This window comes from Salvelinus sp. IW2-2015, linkage group LG1 (genome assembly GCF_002910315.2).
Source record: "Salvelinus sp. IW2-2015 linkage group LG1, ASM291031v2, whole genome shotgun sequence".
In the NCBI taxonomy this organism is placed as follows: Eukaryota; Metazoa; Chordata; class Actinopteri; order Salmoniformes; family Salmonidae; genus Salvelinus; species Salvelinus sp. IW2-2015.
This window is the reverse complement of record NC_036838.1, coordinates 34,187,988-34,208,053: the sequence shown is the minus strand read 5'-3', so window position 1 is coordinate 34,208,053 and position 20,066 is coordinate 34,187,988.

Sequence of the window (20,066 nt, the reverse complement as noted above, 5' to 3'; positions counted from 1 at the left end):
GGAAACATGAGGCAGAGCTACATGTTTGTAATGTTTGAAACTTTGAACCTCAACACGAGGTGAAGAAATAAACTCACCTTCCTTTTAGATCAGAGAGACGAAGAGCTGCAGCTCATGTCCATAGTGGTCTGAATCCTGAACCCTGAATAATCAACACAAAGAGGAAGAGGCAACAAACTCCCCTCTCAGTCCCTGGTACAGCTGATTAGCTGTCCTGAGTCCAATATCTCGAACTCATCAAACCATCCCATCCTACTACGAGTCTCAAATCACCGTAGTAGGCTACTCTCATCACCCCACTGGAACCATCGACACGGCTGACTTATCTTCAAATAAGCAGCTTCAGGAGCGAATGGAAGAGTGAACTCTGTAGTTCTGTTCAGGACTACACGATGGACAAGGGCACCCCCACATAAATATGTTCATGATTTCTTATTCCATACAGGCGGCGGTTTGTGTGCAAACTATATGATTGTGAGAATAGTTATAGAATGTGTCCACGACAAGTGTCCCTTTCTCTCTCTCTATGTTGATGGGTAAATTGCCATATTGTGTAAGTCTGCTAGGGACCTTTGTCTCATGTAGTAAGTGTGTGTGTGTGTATTCTGTGTTATTATTTAGTTAGCTAGTAAATAAATAATTAAACCAATTTGTGTAGTACTGAATAATGAGCAAGGCTGGGATTTTTGCAGATGCAAGAAGGTTACGACTGGTCAGAATGCTGATATGATAAGAGGTAATGATTAATAAGATGACTGTTTATCGATGAAATAGATGTATACCTTATAGAGCCTAATTCGGGAGTTGGTAACTCTTCAAACCTCTTTTGTGGTGCCCCAAATCCTAATGAGTTCATTGTTACATGATTCATTTAAATCGGGAATATTAAACATAGTTAGTTGATTAAATAAATAACAGTCATCAGATTAATTAAGGTAAAGTCACGACAGTCCATGGTGTGTAGTGGAGGCACAAACAAACGTTGCACTTCACACATGTATGAAATTGTTTATCCCAGTTACTAATAAATATGCAACCATTAAGAAAATGACTGTAAAAACTGTTAAATCCCTGTGGATTGATGATGAATTGAAAAATTGTATGGTAGAGAGGGATGATGCAAAAGGAATGGCAAATAAGTCTGGCTTCACAACCAATTTGGCAAACATACTGCAAATTGAGAAATCATGTGACTAAGTGGAATAAAAAGAAGAAGAAACTACACTATGAAACAAAGATAAATGTCATAAAGAATGATAGTAAAAAGCTTTGGAACACCTTCATTTACATTTTGGGAAAAAATGCAAACTCATTCACTAAATCATTTGKCTCATTCATTACAAAACCTACTGACATTGCCAAATACTTTAATTATTTTTTCATTGGCAGGATTGCCAAATTTAGGTATGACATGCCAGCAACAATCGCTGACACTACACATCCAAGTATATCTGACCAAATTATGAAAGACAAGAATTGTCATTTTCAATTCCGTAAAGTAAGTGTGGAAGAGGTGATAGACAACAATAATTTATCAACAATGACAAGCCACCGCGGTCTGACAACTTGGGTGGAAAATTACTGTGGATAATAGCGGACAATATTGCCACTCCCATTTGCCATATCTTAAATTTAAGCCTACCAGAAAGTGTGCGCCCTCAGGCCTGGAGGGAAGCAAAAGTAATTCCACTACCCAAGAATAGTAAACCCCCTTTACTGGCTCAAATAGTCGACCAAATCAGTCTGATACCAATGCTGAGTAAAGTTTTGGAAAAAATGGTGTTTGACCAGATTACAATGCTATTTTACAGTAAACAAATTGACAACAGACTTTCAGCACGCTTATAGGGAAGGACATTCAACAAGCACAGCACTAACACAAATGACTGTTGATTGGCCGATAGAAAGTGATGATAAAAAGATTGTGGGGGCTGTTTTGTTAGAATTCAGTGCGGCTTTTGACATTATCGATCATAGTCTGCTGCTGAAAAAACATATGTGTTATGGCTTTACACCCCCTGCTATATTGTAGATAAAAAGTTACCTTTCTAACAGAACAGGGTGTTCTTTAATGGAAGCCTCTCCAACATAATCCAGGTAGAATCAGTAATTCCCCAGGGCAGGTGCGGATGACTCAACACTATACACTTCAGCTACTACAGCAACTGAAATGACTGCAACACTTAACAAAGAGCTGCAGTTAGTTTCACAATGGGTGGCAAGGAATAAGTTAGTCCTAAATATTTCAAAAATGAATAGCAATGTATTTGGGACAAATCATTCACTAAACCCTAAACCTCAACTAAATCCTGTAATAAATCATGTGGAAATTGAGCAAGTTGAAGTGACTAAACTGCTTGGAGTAACCCTGGATTGTAAACTGTCATGGTCAAAACATATTGAAACAACAATAGCTAAAATGGGGAGAAATCTGTCCTTAAAAAAGTGCTGCTCTACCTTCTTAAAAGCACTATCAACAAGGCGGGTCTAGTTTTGTCACACCTGGACTACTGTTCATTCGTGTGGTCAGATGCCACAAAGAGGGACTTAGGAAAATTGTAATTAGCTCAGAACAGGTCAGCACGGCTGGCCCTTGGATGTACACAGAGAGCGAACATTAATAATATGCATGCCTCCTGTCTCAAAGTAGAGGGGAGATTGACTTCATTAATACTTGTATTTGTGAGAGGTATTGACATATTGAAAGCACCGAGCTGTCTGTTTTAAATGACTAGTACACAGGTCAGTCACCCATGTATACCCCACAAGACATGTAACCAGAGGTCTCTTCACAATCCCCAAGTCCAGAACAGACTATGGGATGTGCACAGTACTACATAGAGCCATGACTACATGGAACTCTATTTCACAACAAGGAACTCATGCTAGCAGTAGAAAAACAGATAAAAATACACCTAATGAAACAGCGGGGACTGTGAAGCAACACAAACATAGGCACAGACACATGCATACACACACAATAACATACGCACTATTCTTCCACGCCCAGAAAMCTGCTCCTTTTACAATCTGTTCTGAACACACTAGACGACCAGTTATTTTATCCTTTAGCYGTACTCTTATCCTACTCCTCCTCTGATCCTCTGGTGATGTAGAGGTTAACCCAGGCCCTGCAGCCCCCAGCATCACTCCCATTCCCCAGKCGCTCTCATTTGTTGACTTCTGTAACCGTAAAAGCATTGATTTCATGCATGTTAACATTAGAAGCCTCCCCCCTAAGTTTGTTTTATTCACAGCTTTAGCACATTCTGCCAACCCGGATGTCCAAGGCGTGTCTGAATCCTGGCTTAGGAAGGCCACCAAAAAGCCGAAATTTCCATCCCTCAACTATAACATTTTCCGACAAGATAGAACTGCCAAAGGGCGGAGTTGCAATCTACTGCAGAGATAGCCTGCAGAGTTCTGTCATAATATCCAGGTCTGTCCCAAACAATGCAAGCTTCAAAAGTGCTTTCCTCTCCATCTTAAATAAGATATGCCCCATTCAAAAAATATTGAACTATGAACAGATGTAGCCCTTGGTCCACCACAGACTTGACTGCCCTTGACCAGCACAAAAAACACCTGTGGCGTTCTGCATTAGCATCGAATATCCCCTGCGATATGCAACATTTCAGGGAAGTCAGGAACCAATATACTCAGTCAGTTACAAACAGAAATCTGCTTCCTGTAGCACTAATTCCAAAAAGTTTGGGACACTGTAAAGTCCATGGAGAATAAGAGCACCTCCTCCCAGCTGCCCACTGGACTGAGGGTAGGACACTATCACCACCGATAAATCTACGATAATCGATCATTTCAGTAAGCATTTTTCCACGGTTGGCCATGCTTTCCACCTGGCTACCCTAACTCAGCCAACATCTCAGCACCCCTGCAGCAAACTTGCCAACCCCACCCCGGCTTCTCCTGCACCCAAATCCAGACAGCAGATGTTCGAAAGAACTGCAAAATCCGGATCTCTACAAATCAGCTGGGCTAGACAATCTGCACCATCTCTTTCTAAAATTATTATCCGAAATTGTTGCAACCCCTACTACTAGCCTATTCAACCTCTCTGTCGTATCGTCTGAGATCCCAAAGATTGGAAAGCTGCGATGTCATCCCCCTCTTGGAAGGGGGAGACACTCTAGACCCAAACTGTTATAGACTTAATCCGTCCTGCCCTGCCATTCTAAAGTCTTCGAAAGCTATGTTAACCAACTATAGTTTAGCCAGAAAATTATGTTGTATTCGGCGCACGTGACAAATAAACTTTTATTTGACTTTGGCATGTAATTTACAAAATTGCCCCCAACCCTCTACTCAGCAAACAGGATGTGGTCTGTCACAGTGCCATCCGTTTTGTCACCAAAGCCCCATATACTACCCACCACTGCAACCTGTATGCTCTCCGTTGGCTGGCCCTCACTACATATCCGTCGCCAAAACCACTGGCTCCAGGTCATCTATAAGTCTTTGCTGGTAAAGCCCCGCCTTATCTCAGCTCACTGGTCACCATAGCAGCACCCATCCGTAGCACGCACTCCAGCAGTATATTACACTTCCTTTGGCCGCTGTTACGTTCCCCAGTTTCTGTGTTTTGGTTTGTATGTGTATATGTTTCAGAATCGCTTCCTGGATTGCAAGCAGCTGATTGGTCGGCCCCATAGATGATTGGAGCTCTGACCCTCTCGTCGGAGATACAGCTGTCTGCAATTACCGACTCCTTCAGCAGCTTGAAAAGCCAGTGTTCCTTTGCTAGGAGAGAGTTTATTGTATGTCCTGTGTTTCGTTGTTGGTCTGTATAATTTGTTGTAAATATTTTGTAGCCAGTCCTGCAGAGGTATGATTATGTCAATAGGACTTGTTAATTTTAAGTCTGTATTATTCTGTTTAATTTGTCCCAGGGGGAAGGCACCTTGGGAGTGCTTAGGCAAGAGGCCTGCGGGCATACATATACCTGTAGTTTGTACTCTGTCCATGCACACAAGGTAAGACCTGGGCGACCTCCCCTGTATTTTGGTTAGCGTGCCAGTGGCGTTAAGGTTAGGTAAGTAGTGGGTAGGCAGGTAAGGTAGAGAAGAGGACTCTAACTCTTACTTTCCTTGCTTTGGTTCCATCCAGCCCCTTTTTCCCACATTACCTTGTTAACCTTTCAGTGATACCCATCCCGGATCCGGGAGCATCCTCATCAAAAAAGCTGACTAGCATAGCCCAAAAATACAAAAACAAAAAGGGACAGTATGTTACTGTAAATTCCAAAGAGATCTCGCTCTCGCTCTCTCGCTTTTATATATATATATAAATATATATATATATATTTATATGATGGTGTACTTCACAAAATAGATGCAATCATGAGGAAGGAAAATTATGTGGATATATAGAAGCAACATCTCAAGACATCAGTCAGGAAGTTAAAGCTTGTCACAAATGAGTCTTCCAAATGGGCAATGACCCCAAGCATACTTCCAAAGTTTGTGGCAAAATTGCTAAGGACGACAAAGACAAGTATTGGAGTGGCATCACAAAGCCCTGACCTCAATCCTATAGAAAATGTGTGGGCAGAACTGAAAAAACATGTGCAAGCAAGGAGGCCTAAAAACCTGACTCAGTTACACCAGCTCTGTAAGGAGGAATGGGCCAAAATGATTGTGGAAGCTTGTGGAAGGTACCCAAATCGTTTGACCCATGTTAAATTATAATTTCCATAAATAGACAAGTATTTACCTCTCCATGGTTGCAAAATCTTATCTATTTTTGCAAAACTTTCTATTGAAATTAATTGTAATTAATTTTATATTTTGAGATGTGAATACCAAGTATGTCTACTTCACATCCGCCCATTTTATTGGTAAACTACAAGGTAGTGTAAACACTATTTTTTAACGATCCAATACATAATATGGTACACTTTTCATAATTAGGTTTTAATCCAGAAAGGCTAGAAACATGATCTTCAATGAGACTGTCCAGGGATCCAGATTGCAGACTAGAGAAAAAACTAGAGTCATCAGCATACATTGACACTTGTTTATCCCTGGATTTCTAAACCTTTGATGTTCTTGTTGGATCTAATTTTAATAGCTAGCGTTTCATAACGTTCAATTGTTTGAAGTAATTGTCGTATTTATTATCTCCAATATATCATCCATGTAAAAAACCTGTCTGATCAGGATGAACAATCCGATATAACCTTTTTTATTCTATATGCCATGCATTTCGCCAGGATTTTCGCATCACAACATTGAAGTGTTAGAGGCCTCCAGTTTTTTAAATGGACTGGATCTTTATCCCTACCACCTGGGTCCTGTTTAGTAGTAATGAAATCAGATGTATTTTTTTAAATGTAAAGGGTAATACCAATTATTTTAGGATCGTGATAGGCCTATTCCAATAGAGAATCTAGGCAGGTTTTTAATTATATAATCCTTCATCCTAGCCCAATGATACATCTATTCTGTCACGCCCTGACCATAGTTTGCTTTGTATGTTTTATGTTTTGTTGGTCAGGGTGTAATCTGAGTGGGCATTCTATGTTGTATGTCTGGTTTGTCTATTTCTATGTGTTTGGCTATATGGTTCTCAACAGAGACAAATGTTTTGCGTATTTAGGTAGCCTGTTTTGTATGTGGGTTGTGGGTGATTGTCTATTTATGTTGCTTGTTAGCACAGTGTTTCTTTAGCAGTCACATTCGTCTTGTTAGTTTGTTTTAGTGTACTTTGTGTTTTTCCGTCTTTTCATTAAATCATGCATTCACACCACGCTGCGCTTTGGTCTACTCAATACGACGAGCGTGACATATTCATATTAAGTTTTATCTTAAAAGCTAATTATTCCGATTCACATCGGTGAACAAGGCCGCACTATATAACAGCTTTTAAGTCATAATATACCCAACCTCTACAATTAGGACATATCATATTAAACAAACAAAAAAGTACCTTGGTATTATAATATACAATCTTCAAAATTAAATACATAAAAATCAATAAAGAAAAAAAGGTCAGGCTTACCCATCGTCGCCTTCCCCTAAATCAAACCTGATATTACGTCCATATAGTCCAAAGTTCCATATGGCCTAATAGAAACAGGATAAGTTTATCATACCTATTCTGCATTACCATAAACCCAACTTATTTTAAGTCCACGGTCCCAAATGCATGAATAATAACAACAACAACAAGTGTTCATACAAAAAAACATTTTTTTGTAAAAAAACAATGAATCCATATTTGTACTGTGTAATGTGGTGCAAATATGTATTGGTGACTACTCCAACAGGAGATAGCTATCACTCACAGCCACATTGTAGTCTTCGAGTCCTTGAACATTTTATTATTTACATCGAATTTATCGACCACTAGATGAACATTCTGCTTCTCTGCTCAGAGCCTTTTGAAAGTGGGTACAGGGCACATCGTTTCTCATGAGGAAATTGTTAATTAATAGAGAATGGAGTTTTCTTCAATTCCCTACCCTGTTGTAACAAGGCAATTTTCATTTTGTAGTGGATTAGCATAGCTACGATCGGACGGGGCCTTCCCTCTGCCCTGCCACCAAAATGGTGAGCCTTTGAAAATCAATTGTTTCCACCCGAGCTAGCAACGAGGAATCGGCCCAGAAGCAGACTGTCAGGGTGTGTATGAAGGCGAAGTCAGGTGCAGGAGAGCAGAGTATGATAAATAAAGGGCACTTCATTATAGTTCCAAACCGGGAGCACAACAAAACAAACGCCCTCAAAAAACGGAACAATAAAGTAAAGCGCTTAACGAACATCACTTGACATGAAAACAATTACACACAAAACATAATGGTAAACAGAGGGTTAAATACAAGTAGATTGAAAACAAGACAAGACAAATGTTATATGAAAAATGGAGCGGCGATGGCTAGAAAGCCGGTGACGTCGAACGCCGCCGAACAAGGAGAGGAGCCGACTTCGGTAGAAGTCGTGACACGGACCTCTTTCCGGGGCCGGAACTGATTGGATCGGCCCGGAATTGGTGTCGGACTCGGCTCGGAATCAAAATGAATGACTGCCAAGAATCGGTCCAAGTACATCGGGCTGTTTCTGTCTACCGGAATTCAGCCGACTTTGCTAACATCCTAATCCCTGTCACATGACGTCGGCCGAGTCTGACTCTCAGCCGAGTGCCCCGACTCTCTGTGCTAGCTGGGACCTGTTCGTCCGTCATCTTGAGATTACGTTTCATGAACACCTTGACTTTTTCCTCCGTTGACTGATAGTTTATTTCATCCTCCTTTATTCCATTATAACAATATTATTTCTTATACTTCTGCACTTTAGACCAAGTAATTCGGCTTTCATTGTTTTATTATCATAGCGTAGCTCTCTGTGGTGTCTTTTAGGGAGTCCACGGTAGTTTTCAATATCTTATTTCCGCTCGTATTTCTTCTATTTTATTACTGTAATCCATTCCTGTTTTAAGGCCTCAACCACCCCCAGTAGGCAATAGATCCAGTTTTTTTAACTGCTGCTCATGCTTGCAAGCAATGCTTTATTTTCTGGAGACATAGTTATAAAAAACATTCCCCTCCAATGTTAAGTTTGAAATTTTAGACGGCGGCTTTCCTCCTGTTTCACTCGCAGAACTCGAGGAAAGGTCTTCTCTTGTTCGCTTCAATGTAATCCGTTTCTTTTTGAGCATATCAAAATGATGAATAGTTCCAGATTATCTATATTATCCAGAATGTTTGTTACGAAGTTATCAGCGAATCCTCAATTTTTGTGATTAATTCATGGGACAAGCTGTGCCTACCACACTGCCTCCTGCCACGTCATCCACCCGGAGTATGGGCTTTTAAGGTGAGCGCTTATGCCGCCCTTTGATAAGCAGTGCCCACTTTGTCAAAGGCAGGGGCGCAAAATATTTTGCTTGTCCATTCCCAGCGCGCCTCTCCAGTTTGCTGTTGGAGAGACACATCTCTGCAGCGCACCACCAACATTCCTTAAAAAAAATAGAACAAAAAATTATGTACCAGGTACAGGATATGGTAGAAATAGTATACAGCCTTTTTTCTGTAGCCTACAGGCTGGAGATAAAATGTATGACAATTGAATGAGACGGACACTTTTTACATCATGCAGKTTTCTCCGATCAAATAGCCTGACCTGAATGGCGCTCAATCAAATAAAAAATGATCTGTCATGTTAACAAGCAACATATCCTAAAAACAGGACAGGTCAAAGTAAAATGGACAATATGGAATGGACAATCACAACTGTTGTCCAGGAGTTTCACCCCATTGTCATGATCAGTGGTTTCACATTTGTATCCATACATTTTTGACAAGCTGATCATAGCGAAAAATAAAATACTTCTGCATTTCCTGCTGTGTAAACACATTGCAAATAGTCTCATAATAACTCCTGATAAAGTTGGGTAGCTGATATTCAGAGCTTAAATAGCCAAATTGATAAGTCACAGGAATCAGGACTAATACAGTCAATGCAATGGCCTGTTTTACAAATGGTGGGCCTACCACATGGATGGGCATTCATAAAATTCCATTGTGGGCTGACATGGTAGGCTACACCCCAGTAAGCACGAGCAACGTCTTTTTTTTGGTCCTGTCCGGACGTCGTTTGTTTATGTTTTATAAACGGTAGGCTTAAAACATAGATGGGCATTCATAAAATTCAATTTCAGACATCACCATAGGTGTAACAACAGCCTTCCCTCTCTTCACGAGAAGAGAGGGTGTAACAGGGATCGGACCAACACGCAGCGTAGCCAGTGCTCAACATGTTTAATAAAACACGATACAAAATAACAAACCGACACAGCCCTATCYGGTGCAGCGAAAACACAAAGACAGGAAACAACCACCCACAAACCCCAACACAAAACAAGCCACCTATATATGATTCCCAATCAGAGACAACACAAAACACCTGCCTCTGATTGAGAACCATATTAGGCCAAACATAGAAACAGACAAACTAGACACACAACATAGAATGCCCACCCAGCTCACGTCCTGACCAACACTAAAACAAGCAAAACACACAAGAATTATGGTCAGAACGTGACAGTAGGCTACACCTCAGTAAGTATGGACTGATTCCGACGCCTTTTGGATATCTTTTTTTGGTGCATTTCCGGACCGTCCTTGATTTCCACATACACGGACATTGGTTTGTGGTCCCGTCCAGACCAAATCTGAACCAATCATAGACGTCTAGTTTTGGTTCAGATTTTATCCAGTCTGAACCAGCCTTGATTTGTCCCAAACATAGACATCTATTAATTATTTATTTTCAACTTTCATTCAGAATCAAAAATGAGCCTGATTTCAGCATCAGAAAAATAAGTATTTTCAACTTTCATTCAGAAACTAAAATGAATCTGATTTCAATGTCAGGAAAATACGTATTTTTCAATGTCTGGAAAAGATGCCTCAAAATATGACATCCATTGATTAACCCACCTGGTGGTGGGTTAATCAATTGATTAACCCACCAAAGCAGCAGCTAATCTTTCTGGGGTCCAGCAAAAATAAGGCAGTTTATAAWTTTTTTTAATCATTACAATACATTCACAGATTTCACAACACACTGTGTGCCCTCAGGCCCCTACTCCACCACTACCACATATCTACAGTAACTAAATCCATGTATATTATTGTGTGGTGTGTGTGTGTGTGTGTGTGTGTGTGTGTGTGTGTGTGTGTGTGTGTGTGTGTGTGTGTGTGTGTGTGTGGTGTGTGTGTGTGTGTGTGTGTGTGTGTGTGTGTGTGTGTGTGTGTGTGTGTGTGCGGTGTGCGTGTGTTTTTTAATCAAATTTTACTGCTTGCGTCAGTTACTTGATGTGGAATAGAGTTTCATGTAGTCATGGTTCTATGTCAAATCAAATCAAATCAAACAAATTTATTAGTCACATACACATGTTAGCAGATGTTAATGCGAGTGTAGCGAAATGCTGTGTGCTTCTAGTTCCGACAATGCGAAATAACCAACAGGAATCTAACCTAACAATTCCACAACTACTACCTTACAACACACACACAAGTGTAAAGGGATAAAGAATATGTACATAAAGATATATATGAATGAGTGGTGGTACAGAACGCATGGCAGATGCAGTAGATGGTATAGAGTACGTATATACATATTGAGATGAGTACTGTAGGGTATGTAAACATAAAGTGGCATAGTTTAAAGTGGCTAGTGGTACATGTATTACATAAAGATGGCAAGATGCAGTAGATGATATAGAGTACAGTATATACATATGAGATGGGTAATGTAGGGTATGTAAACATTGTATTAAGTGGCATTGTTTAAAGTGGCTAGTGGGTACATTTTTACATAATTTCCATCAATTCCCATTTTTAAAGTGGCTGGAGTTGAGTCAGTATGTTGGCAGCGGCCGTTAAATGTTAGTGGTGGCTGTTTAACAGTCTGATGGCCTTGAGATAGAAGCTGTTTTTCAGTCTCTCGGTCCCTGCTTTGATGCACCTGTACTGACCTCGCCTTCTGGATGATAGCGGGGTGAACAGGCAGTGGGGCGGGGTGAACAGGCAGTATGTAGTACTGTTTTGAGGAATTAAGGTCACTGATTAGTAAATAACTCCCCTCACCTGGTTGTGTAGGTTTTAATTGAATGCAGAAATCAAAAACCAGCAAACACTAGGTCCTCCATTGAATGAGTTTGACACCCCTGCTGTAGTACTAACAGTAGTAGCAGTAGTAAGACTAGCAAGATGGCACCGGAGCAGAAGGCAGACGTTTTACGTGCCCCCAACCGATTGTGTTTTTTTGTTTGTTACTTATTTTTTTACTCTTTTGTACATAATGTTGCTGCTACCGTCTCTTATTACGGAAATAACTTCTAGACATCAGGACTGCGATTACTCACCACGGACTAGCAGAATCCTTTTTTTCTTTAACGACTCTGACGAACCCGAGGTGGAGGATATATGGCTCCCTCGGGAACAGGCCCAGATCCCCCGTGATCTACGTGAAGAGGAGGCGGAGAAAGAGAGCCCGGAGAGCGGGCTGCCTTCGGAGAATTCGCAGGTGATCAAATAAATCCCCACTTCCCTCAATTCTGCTAGCAAATGTGCAATCTTTGGACAATAAAATCGACGAGTTACTGGGAAGATTAAACTACCAAAACTGTAACATCTTATGCTTCACGAAGTCGTGGCTGAACGACGACAATATCAACATACAGCTGGCTGGTTATATGATGTACCGGCAGGATAGAACAGTGGCGTCTGGTAAGACAAGGGGCAGTGGACTATGTATTTTTGTAAATAACAGCTGGTATCAATGGAAGTCTCAAGCTATTGCTCGCCTGAGGTTGAGTATATCATGATAAGCTAAAGACCACACTACCTACCGAGAGAGTTCTCATCTGCATTCTTCACAGCTGTTTGAATACCACCTCAGTCAGAGGTTGGCACTAAGATAGGATTGAATGAGCTGTATTCCACCATAAGCAAACAAGAAAACGCTCACCCAGAGTAGTCGTCGGAGTAGTCGTCCTAGTAGTCGGAGACTTTAACACAGTGAAACTTAAATCAGTTTCACCAAATTTCTATCAGCATGTTAAATGTGCAACCAGAGGGAAAAGACCTCTGGACCACCTATAGTCCACACACAGAGACACATACAAAGCTCTCCCTCGCCCTCCATTTGGCAAATCTGACCATAATTCCATCCTCCTGATTCCTGCTTACAAGAAAAAATAACAGCAGGAAGCACCAATGACTAGATCAATAAAAAAATGGTCAGATGAAGCAGATGCTAAGCTACAGGACTGTTGACTTGAATATGTTCTGGGATTCCTCCAATGGCATTAAGGAGTACACCACATCTGTCATTGGCTTTATCAATGAGTGCATTGATGACGTCTTCCCCACAGCGACCGTATGTACATACCCCAACCAGAAGCCATGGATTACATGTAACATCCGCACAGAGCCAAAGGATAGAGCTGCCTCTTTCAAGGAGCGGAACTCGAACCCGGAAGCTCTTTATAATAAATCCCGCTATGCCCTCCGACAAACAGGCAATGCGTCAATACAGGATAAAGATCGARWCGTACTACACGGRCTCTGAAGCTCGTTGGATGTAGCAGGGCTTGCAAACCATTACAGACTACAAAGGGAAGCACAGCCGGGAGCTGCCCAGTGACACAAGCCTACCAGATGAGCTAAACTACTTATATGCTCGCTTCGAGGGAAATAACACTGAAACATGTATGAGAGAACCAGCTGTACCGGAAGACTGTGTGATCACACTCTCCGCAGCCGATGTGAGTAAGACCTTTAGACAGGTCAACATTCACAAGGCCGCAGGGCTAGACGGATTACCAGGACATGTACTGTGAGCATGCGCTGACCAACTAGCAAGTGTCTTCACTTATATTTTCAACCTCTCCCTGTCCGAGTCTGTAATACCAACATGTTTTAAGCAGACCACCATAGTGCCCGTAACCAAGAACACTAAGAACCTGCCTAAATGACTACCGACCTGTAGCACTCATGTCTGTAGCCATAAAGTGTTTTGAAAGGCTGGTAATGGCTCACATCAACACCATCATCCCAGAAACCCTAGACCCACTCCAATTTGCATATGCCCCTACAGACCCACAGATGATGCAAACTATATTGCACCCCACACTGCCCTTTCCCACCTGGACAAAAGGAATACATCTGTAAGAGAATGCTATTCATTAACTACAGCTCAGCGTTCAACACCATAGTGCCCTCAAGCTCATCAATAAGCTAAGGACCCTGAGACTAAACACCTCCCTTTGCAACTGGATCCTGGACTTCCTGATGGGCCGCCCTCAGGTGGTAAGGGTAGGTACAACACATCCGTCACGCTGATCCTCAACACGGGGCCCCCTCAGGGGTGCGTGCTCAGTCCCCTCCTGTACTCCCTGTTCACTCCTGACTGCACGGCCAGGCACGACTCCAACACCATTGTTACATTTGCAAATGACACAACAGTGGTAGGCCTGATCACTGACAACAACGAGACAGCCTATAGGGAAGAGATCAGAGACCTGGCTGTGTGGTGCCAGGACAACAACCTCTCCCTCAACGTGATCAAGAAAGGAGATGATTGTGGACTACAGGAAAAAGAGGACCGAGCACGCCCCCATTCTCATCRACAGGGCTGCAGTTGAGCAGGTTGAGAGCTTCAAGTTCCTTGGTGTCCACATCACCAACAAACTAGAATGATCCAAGCATACCAAGACAATCGTGAAGCGTACACGATTAAACCTATTCCCCCTCAGGAGACTGAAAATATTTGGCATGGGTCCTCAGATCGTCAAAAGATTCTACAGCTACACCATCGAGAGCATCCTGACTGGCTGCATCACTGCCTGCTATGGTAACTGCTCGGCCTCCGACCGCAAGGCACTACAGAGCGTAGTGCAAACGGCCCAGTACATCACTGGGGCCAAGCTTCCTGCCATCCAGGACCTCTATACCAGGCGGTGTCAGAGGAAGGTCCTAAAGATTGTCAACGACTCCAGCCACCCTAGTCATAGACTTTTCTCTCTGCTACCGAACGGCAAGCGGTACCGGAGTGCCAAGTCTAGGTCCAAAAGGCTTCTAAACAGCTTCTACCCCCAAGCCATAAGACTCCTAAACATCTAGTCAAATGCTGCCCAGACTATTTGCATTGCACCCCCCCTACATACCACTGCCACTCTCTGTTGTCATCTATGCATAGTCACTTTAATAACTCTACCTCTATGTACATACTACCTCAACTAACCGGTGCCCCCGCACATTGACTCTGTACTGGCACCCCCCGTATATGTTGTTATTTTTTACTGCTGCTCTTTAATTACTTGTTACTTTGTCTTTTATTCTTTCCGTATCTTTTTTAAACTGCACTGTTGGTTAGGTGCTTGTAAGTAAGCAATTCACTGTAAAGTCTACACCTGTTGTATTCGGCACATGTGACTAATAAAATTTGATTTGATTTGAAGACTAAGCATCAGGCCACCCAGAGGAGTAATTGCTAGTGCACAGCTCAGCGCTTTCTCCTTTACCTGCTTTGCTGACAGACATTGAAAAACAGCCTCCCTGTTGTTGTTGTTGTGCAGACCAGAAACAATGGATCTAAACAATCACAAATATGCTGGTGAAAGCAGTTTTTTTGCTCATAAGATACAATGTAAACTCCTTACCAATAATGCTTTTCGTAACATAAAAGCCCTTCAGATATTGTCTCATGACATGAGACAACAGTGTGTCAGTGTATCTCTCATGACATTCATTGAGATATCCACACACAATTGTGTGTATCATAAACCAGGTCACTAGAACAAAGGCCATTACGAGTAATGATTGATGAAAAAATGCTTTCGTCAGCAAGTTTTCAAACCAGGTCCACGAGATAGAGAACATGGTGCCTGTGGCTGCCTCTCATGCTCACAAACACACTCAAATAGCACATATGGACACAAACACACATGACATGCACACGTGTACTGCTTGTGATTCAGGGCATGTATTCAGGGCAGTAACCCTACCCTGGTCCCTATCCCCCTGTGGGTGGGATATGTCACATGACCATACCTCCGAGAGGCTCAGCTGTTTGTTACTCTAATTCTGTCCGTGGCAGCTGAGCACTGCCTGGGACACTATCCTAGATCCACTGGAGGTAGAGGGGTTAAATTTAGCCCCCGTGGTGCAGTAGGAGAGCTAATAGGGGGACCCTAGGAGAGGATGGGTAGAGGGGGATGGGGGATAATCTGAAGCAGCAATTCAAGGATATGTCCCACTATGGGTTGAAGAACCACAGGCTCTCTATACGGGGCGATTAGAGTCAGCAAGATTGTGTATGTGTGTGCATGCATCTGTTTGTGTCAATATGAGGGACAGAAAGATAAAGAACCAAAGTAAAGTGTGTGTGTGTAAGATCTCAATCCTTTCAACTAACTCGGATGCTGAATTTCACTGACAGAGAGAGAAAGCAACCAAAACAGAGACAGGAAAGCTTCGGACACAGAACAGGAAAAGTGTTGGTTGAGCTGGGCAWTGTCTCTCAGAAACGCAGTCAGCACTCTTACACTTACTCATCAGGGCACATGTGTGCACACACACACTTGTGCCCTTTCCTTCCTCAAGTACAGATCATCAATTAGCTGGCCAGAGTGTATGACGGTATCCCACAATCCTCCAGCAGAGAACATGACAGTCCAGCAGCCTGCCTCTCCACTGCTAATACAGTCTAGTCATGGCTCAAAACATTATAGTCGCGGCTCGATTCACCTCCCTGTTTGTCGTCCTCAGTTCCATTTAAATTCAGAAAATGAATTTACATACCAATGGAATTTTGAGTAGTGCCATCTATTAGCAATAAGGGATTTAGGAATTGGCTGAATTAAAATGCAACTGAGCTGATCCCTGCTTCCTCTTCCTGTTGACCCTCTATGGGGTTCTAAGAGAAAGACCAGCATTGATGGGGTTTCCTGAAAGAGCCAGATAGATGACTGACCTGATCATAAAAGCAAGGTTTGGAGAATGAACAAGAGAAGAATGGAGGTATGTGTCAGATCAGGATGTTGTGTTCCTCCCCCCATCCCACACACATACACACACAACCTCCGGGCTAGGTGTTTGAGTGGCTCATTGTTTCCTGGTTAGGAGAACACAATATCCAGAGCCTGGTAATGGAAGTTAGATGAATTGCTGACAAATCTGTATTCAGCAGCTCCCTTTCTCTTCCTCTGAAAGATTTATGACAGAGATTGATGGAGGGAAGGGCCGGGCCTGAGAGCTGCCTCTGTTAGGGAGAAAGGGAAACAATGGTCTACTGACTGACAGAGAGAGAGACATAAAACACCAAATAATGCACGCAGAGCAGAATTAGGCCGATGCCTGCTAATTATCAAAATCCAGAAAAGAGCCGTTAAATTCTACAACCACCTTATAGGAAGCGATTCCCAAATCTTCCATAACAAAGCCATCACCTACAGAAATGAGCTCTGTTCACAAACAGACCCCACAGAGCCCAAGGACAGCAACACAATTAGACCAAATGATATGAGAGAGAGAGAAAGAGAGAGAGAGAGAGAGATCCATAGAATCTAACCACTTCTGGGAAAATTGGGAAACTCTAAACAAACAACAACACGAAGAGTTATCTATCCAAAATGGAGATGTATGGATAAACCACTTCTCCATCTTTTTGGTTTTATAACAAAGAACAAACAGCAAAAACATATACATGATCAAATACACTGGATTCTCCAATTACATGGAAAGAACAAAAATGACACAATACAAACCCTCCAACCCAAAAAGGCCTTTGGGGTTGATGGTATCCTAAATAAAATGATAAAATATACAGACCACAAATTCCAATTGGCTATACTTAAACTCTTTAACATCATCCTCAGCTCTGGCATATTCCCCAATATTTTGAACCACCCCAATAAAACAAAGGTGGAGACAAATTTGACCCCAATAAAACTGCTGTTGGTGGAAAACATACAACATTATAAAATCCATTTCCACAAACAACAAGTGTGCAATAAAAATTGGCAAAAAACAAAAAAAAATCTCCACAGGACCGGGGGATGAGACAAAATCTAATTAAATCAAGTTTTATTGGTCATATACACATGGTTAGCAGATGTTATTGCGAGTGTAGCGAACTGCTTGTGCTTCTAGTTCTGACAGTGCAGTGATATCTAACAAGTAATCTAACAATTCCATAACAACTACCTAATACATACAATCTAAGTAAAGGGATGGACTATGAATATAGAGATATAAATATATGGATGAGCGATGACCGATCGGCATAGGCAAGATGCAACAGATGGCATAAAAATACCATATATACATATGGGATGAGTAATGCACGATATGTAAACATTATTAAAGTGGCATTATTAAAGTGACTGGTGATTTATTTATTAAAGTGGCCAATGATTTCAAGTCTGTATGTAGGCAGCATCCTCTCTGTATTGGTGACTGCTGTTTAACAGTCTGATGGCCTTGAGATAGAAGCTATTTTTTCAGTCTCTCAGCCCCAGCTTTAATGCACCTGTACTAACCTTGCGTTCTGGATGGTAGCGGGGTGAACAGGTTGTGGCTTGGGTTGTTGTTGTCCTTGATGATCTTTTTGGCCTTCCTGTGACAATGAGTGGTGTAGGTGTCCTGGAGGGCAAGTAGTTTGCCCCCGGTGATGCGTTGTGCAGACCGCACCACCCTCTGGAGAGCTCTGCGGTTGTGGGCGGTGCAGTTGCCGTATCAGGCGGTGATACAGCCCAACAGGATGCTCTCAATTGTGCATCTGTAAAAGTTGGTGAGGTTCTTTAGGTGACAAGCCAAATTTCTTCAGCCTCCTGAGGTTGAAGAGACGCTATGCCTTCTTCACCACACTGTCTGTCTGTGTGGGTGGACCATTTCAGTTTGTCTGTGATGTGTACGCCGAGGAACTATAAGCTTTCCATCTTCTCCACTACTGTCCCGTCAATGTGGATAGGGGGATGCTCCCTCTACTGTTTCCTGAAGTCCACGATCATCTCCTTTGTTTTGTTGACGTTGAGTGAGAGGTTGTTTTTCTGACACCACACTCTGAGTGCCCTCACCTCCTCCCTATAGGCTGTCTCATCGTTGGTGGTGATCAAGCCTACTACTGTTGTGTCATCTGCAAACTTGATGATTGAGTTGGAGGCGTGCATGGCCACACACTCATGGGTGAACATTGAGTACAGGAGGGATCTCAGCCCTTGTGGGGCCCCAGTGTTGAGGATCAGCGAAGTGGAGATATTGTTTCCTACCTTCACCACCTGGGGGAGGCCCATCAGGAAGTCCTGGACCCAATTGCACAGGGCGGGGTTGAGACCAAAGGCCTCAAGCTTAATGATGAGCTTGGAGGGTACTATGGTGTTGAATGCTGAGCTGTAGTCAATGAACAGCATTCTTACATAGGTATTCCTCTTGTCCAGATAGGATAGGGCAGTGTGCAGTGTGATGGCGATTGCATCGTCTGTGGACCTATTGGGGCAGTATGCAAATGGAGTTGGTCTAGGGTGGCAGGTAAGGTGGAGGTGATATGATTCTTGACTAGTCTCTCAAAGCACTTCATGATGATAGCAGTGAGTGCTATGGGACGATAGTCAATTGGTTCAGTTACCTTGGCCTTCTTGGGTACATGAACAACAGTGGCCATCTTGAAGCATGTGGCGACAGCAGACTGGGATAGGGAGAGATTGAATATGTTCATAAACCCACCAACCAGCTGGTCTGCGCATGCTATGAGGACGTGGTCAGGGATGCCGTCTGGGTCAGCAGCCTTGCTACCCAGAAACTGTGGATAGATGGTGGAATTCGCGCAAAACTGAAAGCGCGAACCACCGCATTTAACCATGGAAAGATGACTGGGAATATGGCCGAATACAAACAGTGTAGTTATTTCTTCCACAAGGCAATCAAACAAGCAAAATGTTGGTATAGGGACAAAGTGGAGTTGCAATTCAACAGCTCAGACATGAGACGTATGTGGCAGGGTAAACAGGCAATCATGGACTACAAAACAATCAGCCACGTCACGGACACCGATGTCTTGCTTCCAGACAAAGTAAACACCTTCTTTGCCCGCTTTGAGGATAATACAGTTCCACCGACGCGGCCCGCTACCAAGGACTGCAGGCTCTCCCTCGCCAACGTGAGTAAGACATTTAAAGGTGTTAAAAAACTTCTTCAGGCTAGGGTCCTTTTTCTCAATTTCCGCCTTACTGGCGTGCCCAAAGTAAACTGCCTGTTGCTCAGGCCCTGAAGCCAGGATATGCATATAATTGGTACCATTGGAAAGAAGATACTTTGACGATGGTAGAAATGTTAAAATAATGTAGGAGACTATAACACAATAGATAAGGTAGGAGAAAATCCAAAGAAAAACCAACCGGATCTTTTTTTTTTTTGAGAGCCCATGCTCTTACAGTGGAGCGTATAGGGAAATAATCAAATCTAGCACCCAGTATGCAATTCCTATGGCTTCCACTGGGTGTCAGCACTCAGTGTTCAAGGTTTCAGGCTTGTTTCTTCCAAA